The 18,568-nt window shown below is 37.1% G+C and overlaps 1 protein-coding gene across 2 annotated transcripts in view; it reads right to left on the reverse strand.

The window, feature by feature from the left end:
• The window catches only part of ART3 (ADP-ribosyltransferase 3 (inactive)), a 141,509-nt gene that overhangs the window by 56,135 nt on the left and 66,806 nt on the right, over positions 1 to 18,568 (reverse strand). The gene's annotated exons all lie outside the window — the stretch shown is intronic.

Here is an 18,568-nt window from a genome sequence, read left to right on the forward strand (position 1 = left end):
TAAAGCAGTTGGAAACAATAGCTATATTTTCCTGTTCATTTTTCTCCATATGATACAAAATTTATTAATTAACATATATTTGGGGATAAAAAAAAGGCTTCTAAGTGGGATTAAAAATATGCTATTTTCATTCATTCATCAACGTAAAATGTCCAAAATTGCATGCGACCTTGTGGATTAAGAAAACAAAACAAGGATAGGGGCACCTGGGTGGCTCAGTCAGTTAAGAATCCAACCCTTGGTTTTGGCTCAGATCATGAGCTCATGGTTTGTGACATCAAGCACTGGTCAGGCACAGGGCTGACAGCTTGAAACCTGCTTGAAATTCTCTCTCTCCCTCTCTCTCTCTGCCCCTACCCGGCTCGTGCACATGCTTGTGCATGCAAACTCTCTCAAAATTAGTAAGTAAACATTTTTAAAAAAAAGAATACAAAGCAAGAGTAAACAGGATCCGATTTACTAACCGGAAAGGCCCTGTGGATGTTATGCCTTCTAAATAAGAGAGCAGAAAAAAAGAATTTTTATTTTTGCCCTGTACATTTCATTTTTAAATGCATAAAGAACACTATTAAAAAGGTGAGCATTTTATATAACATGAAGGACAGAGCAACATTCTGTTCCTGGGCCTGGCTAATGTTGTATTCAAGAGTTTAGTTATTAACTCTTTTCCCAAAGCTGGAAACCCCCATGAAGTAATTAGTTAGAACACCATTCAAACTCAAAAGAAAACTGAAGATATTTAATGCTTGCTAATTTAAGCTTACTCCTTTCTAGAACAAGAAATCTTTCCTTTAAAAAAAAAAGGGAAGCAAAACTAAAAGGGGTAGTTCCTTTTGTAGATGAAAGGAGTTGATTACATAAATGAGTCTGGTAGCTTTCTTACATGTGTCTCTTCATCCATAATTGCTTTCTCTTCTGAAAGAAGTGAGTTCCTATTTACTCCTAACCCAAATACCAAATACAAATGCTCTTTTGTTAGCTTTTACATAAAACTGTCAAAAGGCTGGGGTGTCTAGGTCGTTCAGTTGGTTAAGTAATCTTATGGCCTGTGAGTCTGAGCCCTGCATCAGGCTCTGTGCTGACAGCTCAGAGCCTGGAGCCTGCTTCAGATTCTGTGTCTCCCTCGCTCTCTGCCACTCCCCAGCTTGCAGTCTCTTCTCTCTCTCTCAAAAATAAACATTAAAAAAAATGTTTTAAAGTCATATTTCTAAAGCTTCTCCAAGTCCTAAATCATAATCCATTCTAGAGAAGTCTTCACCAACTCTAAATTAAACTGCAGCAAGAAAATAAGTTGCCACCCACTCCCTACCCACACCCATCCCCACCACCCCTAACCAAAGTTATTACACATCACGGTTTCAGAATAGCATCCTACATTCTTTGTATTCATTCAAAGGACTATTTAACTGAGAAACAACTGGAAGAGAGGTATGGAACATAACTCTTTGACTGTCAAGTTGGCATATTCAGTTATCCTCTCTCGCTGGGGTAGTATTAAAAGTTCGGCACCAGAGAGAGATGACAGACAAACAAAAAATTTAAAAAGGGGGGTGGGTGGGAAGGAAGGGACAGGTGGTAGAAAGGTAGGAACATGGGGCACAGTCTCTTTCCTTTTCCTATGTAATTTTACGTGGCAGAGGCAATTAAGGTAATTATTATGAGCACCCTATAGTCAATTCTAAATTATCTTTTATACAGAGGTAAACATATTCCATATATAAGCAATCCAATGGTGGGTAATTCAAAATTAATTTGTTTTTGGAATATTATTTCAGTTGGGGGAAGTAGCGGTATCTAGAAAATAATCTTTACATCTGAGTTTGGCTTATGACTTAATAATCTAGGAACCCATAATACTTTAAAATAAGGAACTATCCTGTCAAGACAAGATCTCCACAGTCTCTGTCCCAAATCCTGCCTCTAACTCCATTCTCTGTATGAATACCATCACATTTCAAACTAATGCACGGTCTCAACACAGTTGCTGGGTTTTCTGTTTTTGTTTTATATCTGTAGACATCCTTGTTGTTTCACATTGTCTACACCACTCTGGGGTGGATAGTTAATTGAGATTTTTTTATTTAAGACACTTCCCTTCTTAATTTCTGTAGGATTTGAACTAAGACTCTTCTTGTACAGGCATACGTCAGAGATATGACAGGTTCAGCTCCAGACAACCGCAATAAAACAAACTGTTGCAAAGAAGTGAGTCAAATAAATTTTTCGGTTTCCCAGTGCATATGAAAAATATGGTTACACTCTACTATAGTCACTGTAGTCTATTAAGTGTAAAATAGCATTATGTCTTAAAACTCAATGTACATACCTTAATTAAAAGATACTTTGTGGCTAAAAGAATGCCAAGTATCATCTGAGCTTTTAAAAGAAAGTCATAACCTTTTTGCTGGCAAAGGATCTTGCCTCTATGTCGATGGCTGCTGATCAGGGTGGTAGTTGCTGACGGTTGGGGTAGCTGTAGCAATTTCTTAAAATAAGACAACAATAAAGTTTGCTGCATCAATCAACTCTTCCTTTCATCAACAATTTCTCTGTAACATCTGATGTTGTCTGAGAACATTTTACCCACAGCAGAACTTCTTTCAAAATTGGGGTCAACTGCATTGGTGGTATCGTGGTTAGCATAGCTGCCTTCCAAAATTGGGGTCAATGCTATCAAACCCTGTGGCTGCTATATTAACTCAGTTTATGTAATATTCTAATGTTTTAATATTCTATGGAAGTCCTGAATCACTACATGGTACACTTGAAACTAATATTACACTGTATGTTAACTGGAATTTAAATAAAAACTTAAAAAATATTCAGTAAACCACTTTTATTTTTAATTTGTAATATTTTTTATTTTAGAGAGAGTGCATGCAAGTGGGGGAGAGGGAGAGAGAAAGACGGAGAGAATCTTATGCATGTTCCAGGCTCAGTGCAGAGCCTGACGTTGGGCTCAATCCCACAACCCTGGGATGACGACCTGAGCCAGAATCAAGAGTCAGACACTCAGGGCGCCTGGGTGGCGCAGTCGGTTAAGCGTCCGACTTCAGCCAGGTCATGATCTCGCGGTCCGTGAGTTCGAGCCCCGCGTTGGGCTCTGGGCTGATGGCTCAGAGCCTGGAGCCTGTTTCCGATTCTGTGTCTCCCTCTCTCTCTGCCCCTCCCCCGTTCATGCTCTGTCTCTCTCTGTCCCAAAAATAAATAAACGTTGAAAAAAAAAATTAAAAAAAAAAAAAAAAGAGTCAGACACTCAACCGACTGAGCCACCCAGGGCCCCTTCAGTAAACCATTTTGTAAACAGATGTGCTGTCACCGAGACTTTGTTGTTTTATTTATTGTACAGGGCACAAACTAAGTACATTTAGCATAGTTCATAAAAGCCCTAGGTTTTTGGAATGGTAAAAATGAGCACTGGCTTCAACTTAAAATCACCAGCTGCATCAGCCCCTAACAAGAGTCAGCCTGTCCACTGAAGCTTTGAAGCCAGGTATTGACTTCTCTCTAGCTATGAAAGTCACAGATGGCATCTTATTCCAATAGAAGGCTATTTTTTCTATACTGAAACTCTGTTTAGTGTAGCCATTTTCATTAATTGTCACAGCTAGACCTTTCAAATAAACTTGCCACAGCTTCTACATCAGCACTTGCTGGTTAAATCTCATAAACCAACATGCTAGCTTCAAACACGTCCTTGCAACTCCCTCACCTCTTTCAACCTTCACAGAATTGAAGAGAATTAAAGCCTTGCTCTGAATTAAGCTTTGGCTTAAGAAAATGTTGTAGCTGGTTTGATCTTCTATCCAGACCACTAAAATTTTCTCCATATCAGCAATAAGGCTATTTCACTTTCTTATCATTCATATGTTCACTATAGTAACACTTTTAATTTCCTTCAAGAACTTCTTCTCTGCATTTAAAACTTGACTATTTGATGAAAGAGGTATAGATGTAGCATATCTTGGCTTTCAACATGTTTTCCTCACTAACCTTAATCATGTCTAGCTTTTGATTTAAAATGAGAGATGTGTGACTCTTCTTTTCTCTTGAACACTTAGAGGCCATTGTAGGATTAGCAACTGGCCTGATTTCAATATTCCTCAGGGAATAGGGAGGGAGAGGGAGAAAAATAGAACAGTGGAGCAGTCAGAACACATACAACATGTATTAAGTTCACCATCTTATATAGGCACAACTCATGACCCCCCAAAATAATTACAACAGTAACATCAATCACTGATCACAGATCACAATAACAAATATAATAATGAAAAAAGTTTGAAATATTACAAGAATTACCAAAATGTTACACAACACAAAATTAGCAAATGTTGGAAAAAATTGTGCTCAATACAGGGTTACCACAAATCTTCAATCTGCAAAAAAAAACATCCCAACACATTATCTTCAAAGTGCAATACAGTGAAACTCAATAAAATGAAGTATACCTGGATCAAAGACTTAAATAGAATATATGACAACACTAATAAAATTTGGACATAGATATTTGACTCTAACTCACAGGTCCCCCATGATTTACCTAATGTACCATTTAGCATAACTAATTATTACATATCCTTTATAGCTCAGCATCAGCAGACTGGTTCACTAACCAGAAAGACACCCTTTCCCAATCCAGAAGCACTGCACGAGATTCTGAGGTTTCCTGTTCCTTCATGCCTCCCCATTTGTCCATTGCAAATACCACGTTTTCCTGAGATCACAGCCATCCTCAAGTTACTCTTCCTTGCCCTAGGACAGATTCAGGTACAGGTCTACAGTGGCTAGTGGCCAGAAAGAGAAAGAAAGAAGAGAGGAAGTTTCAGCAACACCTTACAACAACTCTGTAAGATGTTATTACTTAATGGCTATGTTCTAAGGTACTCTTGAGCTTGAATTTCAGGTACCTTAGAAATTAACTAGATTTTGTAAGCCAAGAATCAGGTAATATATTTATTAAAACTTTACTTGTGTGGCACCTGGGTGGCTCAGTCGGTTAAGCATCCAAATCTTGATTTTGCTCAGGTCATGATCTCACAGCTGTAAGATCGAGCTCTGAGTCGGACTCTGCACTGAGCTTGGAGCTTAATTGGGATTCTCTTTCTTCTCCCTCTTTCTCTGCCCCTCCTTATCTTGCGTGCTCTCTCTCCCTCATTAACTAAGTAAACTTAAAAAAAAAATGACTTCACTTGACCTCACTTACATGTGGAATCCTAAAAAAAAAAAACAACCAAGCTCAAAGAGAAATCAGATGGCCAGAGATGGAGGGTTGGGAGGTTGGTGAAATGGAGGAAGGGAGTCAAAAAGTACAAGCTTCCAGTATAAAATGAGTCATGGGATGTAAAACATACCATGGCAACTATAGTTAATACTCTATTGCATATATGAAAGTTTCTGAGAGTAGATCTTAAAAGCTCTTATCACAAGAAAAAAATGCTATATGTATTGTGACATTCACTAGACTTGTGGTGATCACTTTGCAATACTTACAAATACCAACTCATGCTATATACCTAAAACTAATATTGTATGTTAATTATACCTCAACTTAAATATTCATATATATAAATATATATATACACACAGATACATATATATGTATATGTATATGTACCTGTGTGTATATGGAAAGAAAAAAAATGTTATATAAGACAATTAGGAGGAATTAGATAAATCAAAGTTCCTGTCCTGGAGGGACCTCTCAAGTTTAACAATTACACTATCATTTTAACATCTATAACCCATAACTCACAGATTTCTTGACTATATCCCCATCAACAACCTTTCTGCTTATTTTATTAGTGTTAGTGCTACATATACAACTCATATTTCGCTAATGGTTTATTCGGTATCCCTCAACTCTCTTTGTCAGACATGTATAAAAATGTGGTAGTTCTCCAATTCATATTTATGTGGTTTGCTTGTTTTTTTTTAATGTTTATTTATTTAGATATCAAGAGAGAAAAAATGATCAGAGATGTGGGGGGACAGAGAGAGAATCCCAAGCAGGCTCCACGCTGTCAGCACAGAGCCCAATGCAGGGCTCAATCCCATGAACTACGACATAATGACCTGAGCCGAATTCAAGAGTCAGATACTTAACTGAGTGAGATATCCAAGCACCCCTTGCTTGTTTGTTTGTTTTCTTCAAGTAAATTCTCCTACCCTTAATGCTACTGAATTTCACTAATTCATTTTTTGTTAATGTCAAAGTCATTTGGTAGTTTAACTGAGTTGTCCACACAATTAGGGATTGTCTGAATGTGTAATGGGAGTAAATGGCAAGTAAAAAACATTTATTTTCTTCTGAGGTACCTACAAGGAGAAACATCAAATGAGAAAAATTGAAAATGTAAGCTAAAAGCCACTTAATTCAAGTTTTTAGTTAGAGAAACAAAAGTTCAAAGGTTCAACTAACAATCTTTTAAACTTAAAACCACAAAATAACCTTTTAAAAATAAATTTTATAGACATTTTTAAAAAATCCCATTCCATATTATAATCAATTAAAAAGAAAGAATGAAGAAATAGAAAAAAAAATTGGGGATGTGAATAAAAATTTGAAATTTTTTTACTGTTTATTTACTTTTGAGACAGAGAGAGAAAAAGAGGGGTAAACAGAAGCATGGGCGGGGGAGGAGCAGAGGGAGAGGGAGACACAGAATCTGAAGCAGGCTCCAGGCTCTGAGCAGGCACAGAGCCCAACACGGGGCTTGAACTCACAAACCGCAAGATCATGACCTGAGCTGAAGTCAGACGCTTAATCAACTAAGCCACCTAGGCACCCCTAAAAATTTGTAAAGGAGCAAAAGAAAAAGAAGCAGAAAGCTAAAAGAACTCTGGCCTTTGGACTTTCTAAAGCAAATGTCTGCAATTAGCTTTTTCCCCTGCACCGTGAATCCAAAGTCAGGAGAGATCACTATTGCTGCTGTTTACAAATTTTAATTCAAAACTCAAGACAAAATACCCTAACTATGGAAAGGAAAAATATAAGTTGCTTCTGCAACAAAGACTACATAGTTGCTATGTTTGTCTATATGTACATAAATAGGAAATTTCTGCTCTTTTTCTCACCTTTTAAATAACTAGTTTCTTTTTTCTTTTTTGTCCCAGATGACACAAAGAAATGAATTTCTCTAAACAAATGCATCAGTAGTGATTAATTCCTCGAATTATAAAGCTTACTGACTCAGATAACTGTTAATACATGCATTTTATCAACTTTCACTTTCACTGGAAGAATCTTTTCTTCAGAGCAGTACACACCTTGTAGAAACATCTAGCTCTAGCAGTTATAAGCAGCTCAGGTTCAGTCTCTACATTAACTGGTAACCAGACTCAAGTAATTCATTCAAACTCCCAAAGTTCCTATCTACAGTACTCCACACATCATAACCTCCCTTCATTTAAAAAAAATTTTTTTTTCAACGTTTATTTATTTTTGGGACAGAGAGAGACAGAACATGAACGGGGGAGGGGCAGAGAGAGAGGGAGACACAGAATCGGAAACAGGCTCCAGGCTCTGAGCCATCAGCCCAGAGCCTGACGCGGGGCTCGAACTCACGGACCGCGAGACCGTGACCTGGCTGAAGTCGGACGCTTAACCGACTGCGCCACCCAGGCACCCCCTCCCTTCATTTTAAAGAATACAAACAAAGCCATTGTTACATGCTACCAAGTTGGGTTTTTTAAAGAAAATAGGTAATCTCAATATTAAGATGAAATGGGCATTCATATTAACTGAAACATTTATGAGAACGCCAGAACTTCTTGGCTAAATTCTAAAAAAAGTTTGATCCTACTTAATTTTATTGTGCAGACTGCACCCATCACTTGTGAGCAATGAACACTTTACAACTGACCCTTGAACAAAGCAGGGATTAGGGGCACTGAATCCCCAGATAGTTGAAAATTCATGTATAACTTTTGATTCCCAAAAAGTTAATAGCCTGCTGTCGGCCAGAAGCCTTATTAGCAACATAAACAGTTGATTAACAGATTTTGTACGTTCTATGTATTATATATTGTATTCTTAAGCTAGAGAAAAGAAAATATTAAGAAAATCATATGGAAGAGAAAATATATTTACAGTACTATATTTATCAAAACATATCCACATATCAGTGGACCCATACAGTTCAAACCCTTATTATTCAAGGGTCAGTTGTACTGAGATAGGCTTCTTGTTGGACCATCTCTGATGGGATTCCCTAGTTTCCAACACAATTGCTATCTATACTAATCAACATGCTGTAAGAAGTTTCTGAAAAGAGAACAAAACCATGCCAAAGCATAGCTCTGAATATCATGGACAAAAACCAAAGTGGGTTGTTATCAATGTTCAATCCTCTGAAGGATTAAAAAAACCTAGTTAACAGAGATTGCCTCAGGAGAGCAAAGACCTGTTTTACTAAGTATGAATTATTTTCATTTTTTAAAATTTTTTTTTAACGTTTATTTATTTTTGAGACAGAGAAAGACAGAGCATGAACAGGGGAGGGGCAGAGAGAGAGGGAGACACAGAATCCGAAGCAGACTCCAGGCTCTGAGCTGTCAGCACAGAGCCCGACGCGGGGCTCAAACTCACGAACCGTGAGATCATGACCTGAGCCAAAGTCAGATGCTTAACCGACCGAGCAACCCAGGCGCCCCTTCATTTTTTTAATTAGATAAAATTGGTATATATAACATTTTTCAGTTTCAGGTGTACAACATTCGATATCTTTATGCACTACAAAGTCTAGTTACTATCTATCACCATACAATCGACCCCCTTCACCCATTTCACCAACTCTCCATTCCCCTTCCCCTCTGATAAACAACAATCTGTTCTCTGTATCTATGAGTTTGCTTTTGTACTGTTTGTTTTGTTGTTTTGTTGGGAGTTTTTTCTTTACATTCTATACAAATGAAATCATATGGTATTCGTTGTCCTTCTGCATCTGACTTATCACTTGGCATACTACCCTCAATGTTCATTCATGTCTGCAAATGACAAGAGTTCATTCTTATTTATGGCTCAGTAATATTCCATTATACATATGCCACAGCTTCTTCACCCATTCATCTATCAATGGATATTTGGGTTGTTTCCATATCTTGGCTATGGGAAATAATGCTGCAATGAAAACAGGGGTACATATATCCTTTTAAATTAGTCTTTTCACATTCTTTGGATAAACACCCAAAAAGTGGAATAACTGGATCATTTAGTTAAATCTATTCTTAATTTTTTGAGGAATCTCCATCCTGTTTCCAAGTAGAAGCTGTACCAATTTACAGTCCCACCACATCCCTTCCAAACTTGTTATTTCTTATCTTTTTGATAACCATCATTCTAGCAGGTGTAAAGTACTATCTCATTGTGGTTTTGATTTTCATTTCCCTAATAACTAGTGATGCTGAAAATCTTTTCATATGACTGTTGGCCACCTGTATATCTTCCTTGGAACAACATCTATTCAGATCTTCTGCCAATTTTGTTATCTGCTAATTTTTTTGTTGAGTTGTAGGAGTTCTTTATAGATTTCAGATATTAGCCCCTTATTGTATATATGATTTGCAAAGAACTTCTCCATTTGGTAGGTTGCCTTTTTGTTTTGATGATGGTTTCCTTCATTGTGCAGAAGGTTTTTAGTTTATTTTTGTTTCTCTTGCCTTTGGAGTCAGACCCAACAAACACATCCCTAAAATCAGTGTCAAAAAGCTTACCACCTATGCTTTCTTCTAGGAATTTTATATTTTCAAATCATTTCTTTAATCCATTTTAATTTTTGTGTATGAAGATAGTACTATACTTTCATTCTTTTGCATGTGGCTGTCCAATTTCCCCAGCATCACATATTGAAGAAACATCCTTTCTCCGTTGTATGTTCTTGGCTTCTTGGTCATAAATTAATTACCCATATTACCCATATACATGCAGATTTATTTCTGGGTTCTCAATTCTGTTTCATTGATCTCTGTGTCTGTTTTTATGCTAACACCATACTGTTCTGATTAATATAGCTTTATAGTATATTTTGAGGCCACAGAGCATGATACTCCCAGCTTTGTTCTTTCTCAACATTGTTTTAGTTATTTGGTATTTTATGTGGTTCTGTATAAAATTTTAATTACTTGTTCTAGTTCTATGAAAAATACTATTCACTGAAATTTTGATAGGAATTACACTGAAACTGTACATTGCTTTGGATAATATGGACATTTTAACAGCATCAATTCTAATCTATGAGCACAGAGTATCTTTCCAGTTATTTGTGTTCTTCATCAATGTCTTACACTTCCACTCTATAGGTCTTTTGCCTCCTTGGTTAAATTCAGTCCAAAGTATTTCACTCTTTTTGATGCAATTGTAAATAGGACTGCTTTCTTAATTTCCCTAATAGTTTATTAGTGTAAAGAAATGCCACTGATTTCTGTATATTGATTTTGTATCCTCCAACTTTAGTGAATTAGTTTATTCTAATAGTTTTTTAGTGGAGACCTTAAAGTTTTCTGTATATAGTATTATGTCATCTGCAAATAGTGACAGCTTTATTTCTTCCTTTCCACTCTGCATGCTTTTTTTCTTTTTGCTTGCTGTACTGATGTCACCAAGACTTCTAATACTATGCTGAATAAAAGTGGTAAGAGTATATATCCTTGTCTTATTCCTGATATTAAAGGAGAAGCTTTCATCTTTTGATCACTGAGCATGATATGAGCTATGGGGTTGTCATATATAGCCTTTATGATGTTGAGGTATGTTCCCTCTATACTCACATTGTTGAGAGTTTTTATCATAAATGGATGTTGAATTTTGTTAACTGTTTTTTTAAACATCTATTCAGATGCCTATATGACTTTTATCCTTCATTTGGTTAGCTAATGTGGTGTACTGCAGTTTGATTTGTGGATGTTGAGCCATTATTACATCGCTGGAATAAATACTTCATTGTGGCATATGATCCTTTTAATGTCTTGTTGAATTCAGTTTGCTACAATTTTATTGAGAATTTGTGCATCTGTGTTCATCAAGGATACTGGCCTTTTGTTTTCTTTTTTTGTGGTTTCCTTGTCTGGTTTTGGTGTCCAGGTAATGCCAGCCTCATAAAATGACCTTAGAAGCATTCCCTCCTCAAATATTGGAAGTGTTTGAGAATAGGTATTAATCTTTTTTGAAAGTTTAGTAGAATTCACCAGTGAAACTGTCTAGTCTGGGGTTTTGCTGGGAGGTTTTTTATTATGACCCAAATTTCTACTAGAATTCTGTCTATTCAGATTTTCTATTTTTCCATGATTCAGTCTTGGAAGATTATGTTTCTAGGAATTTATCCATTTCTTCAAGGTATTCCATTTGTTGGCACATAAATATTCATAATACAGTTGATCCTTGAACAAAAATGGGTTTGAATTGTGCAGGTCCACTTATACATGAATTTTGTTTTCAATAAATACAGTACTATAAATGTACTTTCTCTTCCTTATAATTTTCCTAATAACGTTTTATTTTCTCTAGGTTACTTTATTGTTAGAATCCAGTATATAACAGATACGACATATGAAGTATGTTTATTGACTGCTTATGTTATCAATAAGGCTTCCAGTTGACAGTAGGCTATTAGTTAATTATGGGGGGAGTCAAAAGTTGTATGTGGATTTCTGACTAAGCAAGGGGTCAGTGTCCCTAACTCTGGTGTTCTTCAAGAGTCTACTGTACTTTGTTATGATCTTGTATATTTCTGTGTTAATTTCTCCTTTTTTTCTGACTTTTAAAGTTTTAATTCTAGTATAGTTAGCATACAGAGTTACATTAGTTTAATTAATTTCATCTCTGATTTTATTTATTTGAACCTTCTCTTTCTCTCTTGGTGCATCCAGCTAAAGGAATGTCTTTTTTTTTTTTTTTAATCTTTGCAAAGAACCAGCTCTTCATTTTACTGATTTTTTGATCTTGTCTTTTTCGTCTCTATATTATTTATTTCTGCTCTGCTCTTTATTATTTACTTCCTTCTACTAAATCTTTGGCTTCATTTGTTCCTTTTCTAGCTCCTTTAGGTGTAAAGTGTGATCTTTATTTGATTTTTTTTAATTTTTTAAATGTTTACTTATTTTTGAGAGAGAGAGAGACAGAGAGTGAGCAGGGGAGGGGCAGAGAGAGAGCGGGAGACACAGAATCCAAAGTAGACTCCAGGCTCTGAGCTGTCAGCACAGAGGCCAACGCAGGGCTTGAACTCACAAGCCGTGAGATCATGACCTGAGCCAAAGTCGGATGCTTAACTGACTGAGCCACCCAGGTGCCCCCATTTATTTGATATTTTTGTTTCCTGAGGAAGGCCTGTAATACTATGAACTTCACCCCCCTACCCCCACCCCACCCCACCCCTCTGCCTTTGAAATGCTTCTGTTGCATCCGACAGATTTTGGTATACCATATTTCTGTTTTCATTTGTCTCTGGGTATTCTTTGATTTCTCCTTTGACTTCTTCATGATCCACTGGTTGTTGAGTAGCATGTTGTTTAAAATACAGATTTTTGTGGGATTTTTTTTTCCAGTTTTCTTCTTTTAATCAATTTCTAGTTTCATACCATTGTGGTGAGAAAAGATGCTTGACATGATTTCAGTCTTCTAAATTTATTAAGACTTGTTTTGTGGCCTAACATACAATCTATCCTGAAGAATATGCACTTGAGAACAATGTGTATTCTGCTACTTTTGGATGTAGTATTCTGTATGTATCTTGTAAGTTCATCTGATCTAATTTGCCACGTAAGGCTGATGTTTCCTTATTGATTTTCCGTCTGGCTGATCTATCCAATGATATAAGTGGAGTGTTAAAATCCCCTACTATTCTTGTATTGCTGTCAATATTGTCAATATCTCCCTTTAGGTCTGTAAATATTTGCTTTATATATTTTGGTGCTTCTATGCTGGATGCATGTATGTTTACATTATCTCTTCTTACTGGACTGACCCCTTTATTGTTTTGTAAAGCCCTTGTCTTTTATTACAGTTTTCAAAGTCTATTTTATCTAATTTGAATTTTTTAAAGAAAATCTATTTTGTCTGATGTAAGTATAGCTATGCCAGATTTCTTTAAATTTCCATTTACATAGAACATCTTTCTCTATCCCTTCACTTCAATCTGTGTGTCTTTACTTCAGAAGAGAGTTTCTTATAGGCATCATATACAAATGGGTCTCTTTTTTTAATTCATTCATCCACTATTTATCTTTTGATTAGAGAATTTACACTTAACTATTGAGAGGTATGTAATTATGCCATTTTGTTAACTGTTTTCTGGTTGTTTTTGTAGTTCCTCTCTGTTCCTTCCTTCTTCTCTCTCTTACTTTGTGATTTTTTTAAGTATATTTATTTATTTTGAGAGAGAGCATGCACACATGTGCATCATGCTGTCAGTGCAGAGCTCAGCATGGGGCTCGATCTCACCAATTGTGAGATCATGACCTGAGCCAAAATCAAGAGTCGAATGCTTAACCAACTAAGCCACCCAGACACCCCTGTTCCACTGTGATTTGATGGTACTCTTCAGGGTTATATTTAGATTTCTTTCTCATTTTCTTTAGTGTATTTACAATAAGTTTTTGCTTCTGATCACCATGAGGTTCATGTATAACATACTATGTATATAACAGTTGGTTTTCATAGGAGCTTAAATTTGAACATACTCCAGAATTTTACATTTTTATTCACCCCCCCCCCCGTTTTATATTCTTAATGTCACATTTTACATCGTTTTATTTTATGTATCCCTTAACTATTGCAGTTTTACTTTTACTACTATTGTCTTTTAACCTTCATAATTCCTTTATAAGTTATTCCACTATCTTTACTATATATTTACCTTTTCCATTCCAACCCTTTTGTATGTTTTCTTGTTACTAATTAGTGTCATCTCTTTTCAGTTTAAAGAAGTCTCTAACATTTCTTGTAAGTCCAGTTAATGGTGATGTATACCTTTAGTTTTGCTTATCTGGAAAACGCATCAGCTCTCCTCTTTAATTCTAAATGATAACTTTGCCAGTTAAAGAATTCTTGATTGGAAGTTTTTTCCTTGTAGCACTTTTCATATGTCATCCCACTCCTTTCTGGTCTGCAAAGTTTCTGCTGAAAAAAATCTGCTGATAGCCTTATGGAATTTCCCTTGTACACAAGTTGTTTCTCTCTTGCTGCTTTTAAGACTCTATTTAACTTTTCAATTCTTATTATTAATGTATCTTGGTGTAGATCTTTTTGGATTAATCCTATTTGGAACTTTCTGGGCTTCCAGAACTTGAATGTCTGTCTCCTTCCCCAGATTAGAGAAGTTTTCAGCCATTATTTCTTAAAGTAAGTTTTGTGGCACTATCTATCTTTTCCTTCTGGGATCCCTGTAATGTAAATGTTATTCCTCCAGATATTGTCCCAAAAGCCCCTAAGGTATCTTCACTATTTTTAAAACTCTTTTTTTCTCTTTGTTGCTCTGTGTGGATGAGTGCCACTGCTCTGTCTTGTAGCTCACTGATATGTTCTGCTTCACTACAATCTGCTGTTGAACCCCTCTGGTAAATTTTTCAGTTATTGTATTCTTCAGCCCTGTAAGTTATGTTTGTTAATTTCTTATATTTTCTCTTTGTTGAAGCTCTCACTGTGTTCACCCATTCTTATCCAAGTTTAGTGAGCATATTAATGACTGTTACTTTGAACTGGTTATTAGGCAGATTTATTACCTGTTTCATTAAGGTCTTTTTCTGAAGTTCTGTCTCATTATTTCACATTTGGATATTCCTCCATTTCCTCATTTTGCCTGTCTTTGTGTTTTGTATTAGGCAAATCAGCTAACTCTCCCAGCCCTGAAGTAGTTTTGTGTAGGAGATATCCCATGAAACTCAGAAGTGGTAAATCCTCTGGCCACCTGTGCCAAGCACTGTAGGGACACCCCCTGTGGGAACTGTGCACACCCACTACCTTGGTGGGGCGACAACATGAAGGTGGCTGGAACTCTCACTGGTCCGGCTGTGATGCAAGGCTGCGGTGCAGGTTGTACCCTCAGCAGGTTGTACCCTCCTGGACCCACAGGCTAGAGAAAGAGTTCCAAAATGGCAACCACTAGGGCTAGCACCAGCATATTAGAATAAGATTGCAAAAATGGCACCTACAAGTGTCTCCATGTCAGCAGAATCCCAACAAGTTCCTGCATCTCAGGCAGACACCTTAAGATTAATTAAGTAGATGTTCTTCACTTATAATCTAGGTGCTTTCCAAACTGGTGTTTTAGCACTGGGTCAAAGGATGAGTGAATCTGTGTACAAGCTATTTAAGAGTAAATTCTCTATTTCCTAAAGTTCTGTGGTTTTCCTGAATATAATCCGTGTTGATTTTCAAAGCCAGGCATATTGAAGGTTCATCTCTCTTATGAAAGCTACAGTGCCTGATATGCAGCAGAGATCCTTGATTCTCAAGGAAAAGTTCCATATTTTTCAGATCCTTCCTGGCTGTGGATTGCCTGTGGTCTGTTTTCTCTTTTCTTTCTTTTTTTCTTTCTTTTTTTTTTTTTTTGACAGGTTGTGTCTCTGCCTCTCATACCTGTTTCAATGCTGACCTTTTATCCTTTGTTGTAGAGATTCTGTTCCTCTGGTTTTTAGGTCTTATTTTAGAGGAAATTATTCCACATGTAGTTGTAAATCTGTTGTGTCTATGAGAGGAAGTGAGTTCAGGATCCTCCTATATGGCCATCTTGAACCCATCTCTTTATAAATTAGTCTTTTTTTTTATTTTTTATTTTTTTTACGTTTATTTTTGAGACAGAGACAGAGCATGAACGGGGAGGGGCAGAGAGAGAGGGAGACACAGAACCAGAAGCAGGCTCCAGGCTCTGAGCCATCAGCCCAGAGCCCGACGCGGGGCTCGAACTCACGGTCTGTGAGACCATGACCTGAGCTGAAGTCAGACGCTTAACCGACCGAGCCACCCAGGCGCCCCATCTTTATAAATTAGTCTTAAACCATACATACGGGGAGTGGGAAGGGAAACAGGGTAGGGGGAAAATCTGTGCACATGCATAGGCGCACAGTGAAAGCCAGTATAATGCAATGAATTTCCAGAACCAAAACGCCTCAGTTTAAACCCCAACATAGACATTTTCTAGCTATGTGACCTTTTTTTTAATATATGATATTTATTGTCAAATTGGTTTCCATACAACACTCAGTGCTCATCCCAAAAGATGCCCTCTTCAATACCCATCACCCACCCTCCCCCCACCCACCCCCCATCAACCTTCAGTTCATTCTCAGTTTTTAAGACTCTCTTATGCTTTGGCTGTCTCCCACTCTAACCTCTTTTTTTTTTCCCTTCCCCTCCCCCATGGGTTTCTGTTAAGTTTCTCAGGATCCACACACATAAGAGTGAAAACATATGGTATCTGTCTTTCTCTGTATGGCTTATTTCACTTAGCATCACAATCTCCAGTTCCTTCCACATTGCTACACAGGGCCATATTTCATTCTTTCTCATTGCCACGTAGTACTCCATTGTGCATATAAACCACAATTTCTTTATCCATTCATCAGTGGATGGACATTTAGGCTCTTTCCATAATTTGGCTATTGTTGAGAGTGCTGCTATAAACATTGGGGTACAAGTGCCCCTATGCATCAGCACTCCTGTATCCCTTGGGTAAATTCCTAGCAGTGCTATTGCTGGGTCATAGGGTAGGTCTATTTTTAATTTTCTGAGGAACCTCCACACTGCTTTCCAGAGCGGCTGCACCAATTTGCATTCCCACCAACAGTGCAAGAGGGTTCCCTTTATCCACACCTCTCCAGCATCTTTAGTCTCCTGATTTGTTCATTTTGGCCACTCTGGTGTGAGGTGATATCTGAATGTGGTTTTGATTTGTATTTCCCTGATGAGGAGCAACGTTGAGCATCTTTTCATGTGCCTGTTGGCCATCCGGATGTCTTCTTTAGAGAAGTGTCTATTCATGTTTTCTGCCCATTTCTTCACTGGATTATTTGTTTTTCAGGTGTGGAGTTTGGTGAGCTCTTTATGGATTTTGGATACTAGCTCTTTGTCCGATGTGTCATTTGCAAATATCTTTTCCCATTCAGTTGGTTGCCTTTTAGTTTTGTTGATTGTTTCCTTTGCTGTTCAGAAGCTTTTTATCTTCATGAGGTCCCAACAGTTCATTTTTGCTTTTAATTCCCTTGCCTTTGGGGATGTGTCAAGTAAGAAATTGCTACGGCTGAGGTCAGAGAGGTCTTTTCCTGCTTTCTCCTCTAGGGTTTTGATGGTTTCCTGTCTCACATTCAGGTCCTTTATCCATTTTGAGTTTATTTTTGTGAATGGTGTGAGAAAGTGGTCTAGTTTCAACCTTCTGCATGTTGCTATCCAGCACCATTTGTTAAAGAAACTGTCTTTTTTCCATTGGATATTCTTTCCTGCTTTGTCTAAGATTAGTTGGCCATACTTTCGTGGGTCTAGTTTTGGGGTTTCTATTCTATTCCATTGGTCTATGTGTCTGTTTTTGTGCCAATACCATGCTGTCTTGATGATGACAGCTTTGTAGTAGAGGCTAAAGTCTGGGATTGTGATGCCTCCTGCTTTGGTCTGCTTCTTCAAAATTACTTTGGTTATTCGGGGCCTGTTGTGGTTCCATATGAATTTTAGGATTGCTTGTTCTAGCTTCGAGAAGAATGCTGGCGCAATTTTGATTGGGATTGCATTGAATGTGTAGATAGCTTTGGGTAGTATTGACATTTTGACAATATTTATTCTTCCAATCCATGAGCACGGAATGTTTTCCATTTCTTTATATCTTCTTCAATTTCCTTCATAAGCTTTCTATAGTTTTCAGCATACAGATCTTTTACATCTTTGGTTAGATTTATTCCTAGGTATTTTATGCCTTTTGGTGCAATTGTGAATGGGATCAGTTTCTTTGTCTTTCTGTTGCTTCATTTATTAGTGTATGATAATGCAACTGATTTCTGTACACTGATTTTGTATGCTGCAACTTTGCTGAATTCATGTATCAGTTCTAGCAGACTTTTGGTGGAGTCTATCGGATTTTCCATGTATAGTATCATGTCATCTGCAAAAAGTGAAATCTTCACTTCATCTTTGCAAATTTTGATGCCTTTGATTTCCTTTTGTTGTCTGATTGCTGATGGTAGAACTTCCAACACTATGTTAAACAACAGTGGTGAGAGTGGACATCCCTGTCGTGGTCCTGATCTCAGGGAAAAAGCTCTCAGTTTTTCCCCATTGAGGATGATGTTAGCTATGGGCTTTTCATAAATGGCTTTTATGATCTTTAAGTATGTTCCTTCTATCCCGACTTACTCAAGGGTTTTTATTAAGAAAGGATGCTGAATTTTGTCAAATGCTTTTTCTGCATCGATTGACAGGATCATATGGTTCTTATCTTTTCTTTTATTAATGTGATGTATCACGTTGATTGATTTGCGAATGTTGAACCATCCCTGCATCCCAGGAATGAATCCCACTCGGTCATGGTGAATAATTCTTTTTGTATGCTGTTGAATTCGATTTGCTAGTATCTTATTGAGAATTTTTGCA

The sequence above is a fragment of the Prionailurus bengalensis genome, chromosome B1 (assembly GCF_016509475.1).
Source record: "Prionailurus bengalensis isolate Pbe53 chromosome B1, Fcat_Pben_1.1_paternal_pri, whole genome shotgun sequence".
NCBI lineage: Eukaryota > Metazoa > Chordata > Mammalia > Carnivora > Felidae > Prionailurus > Prionailurus bengalensis.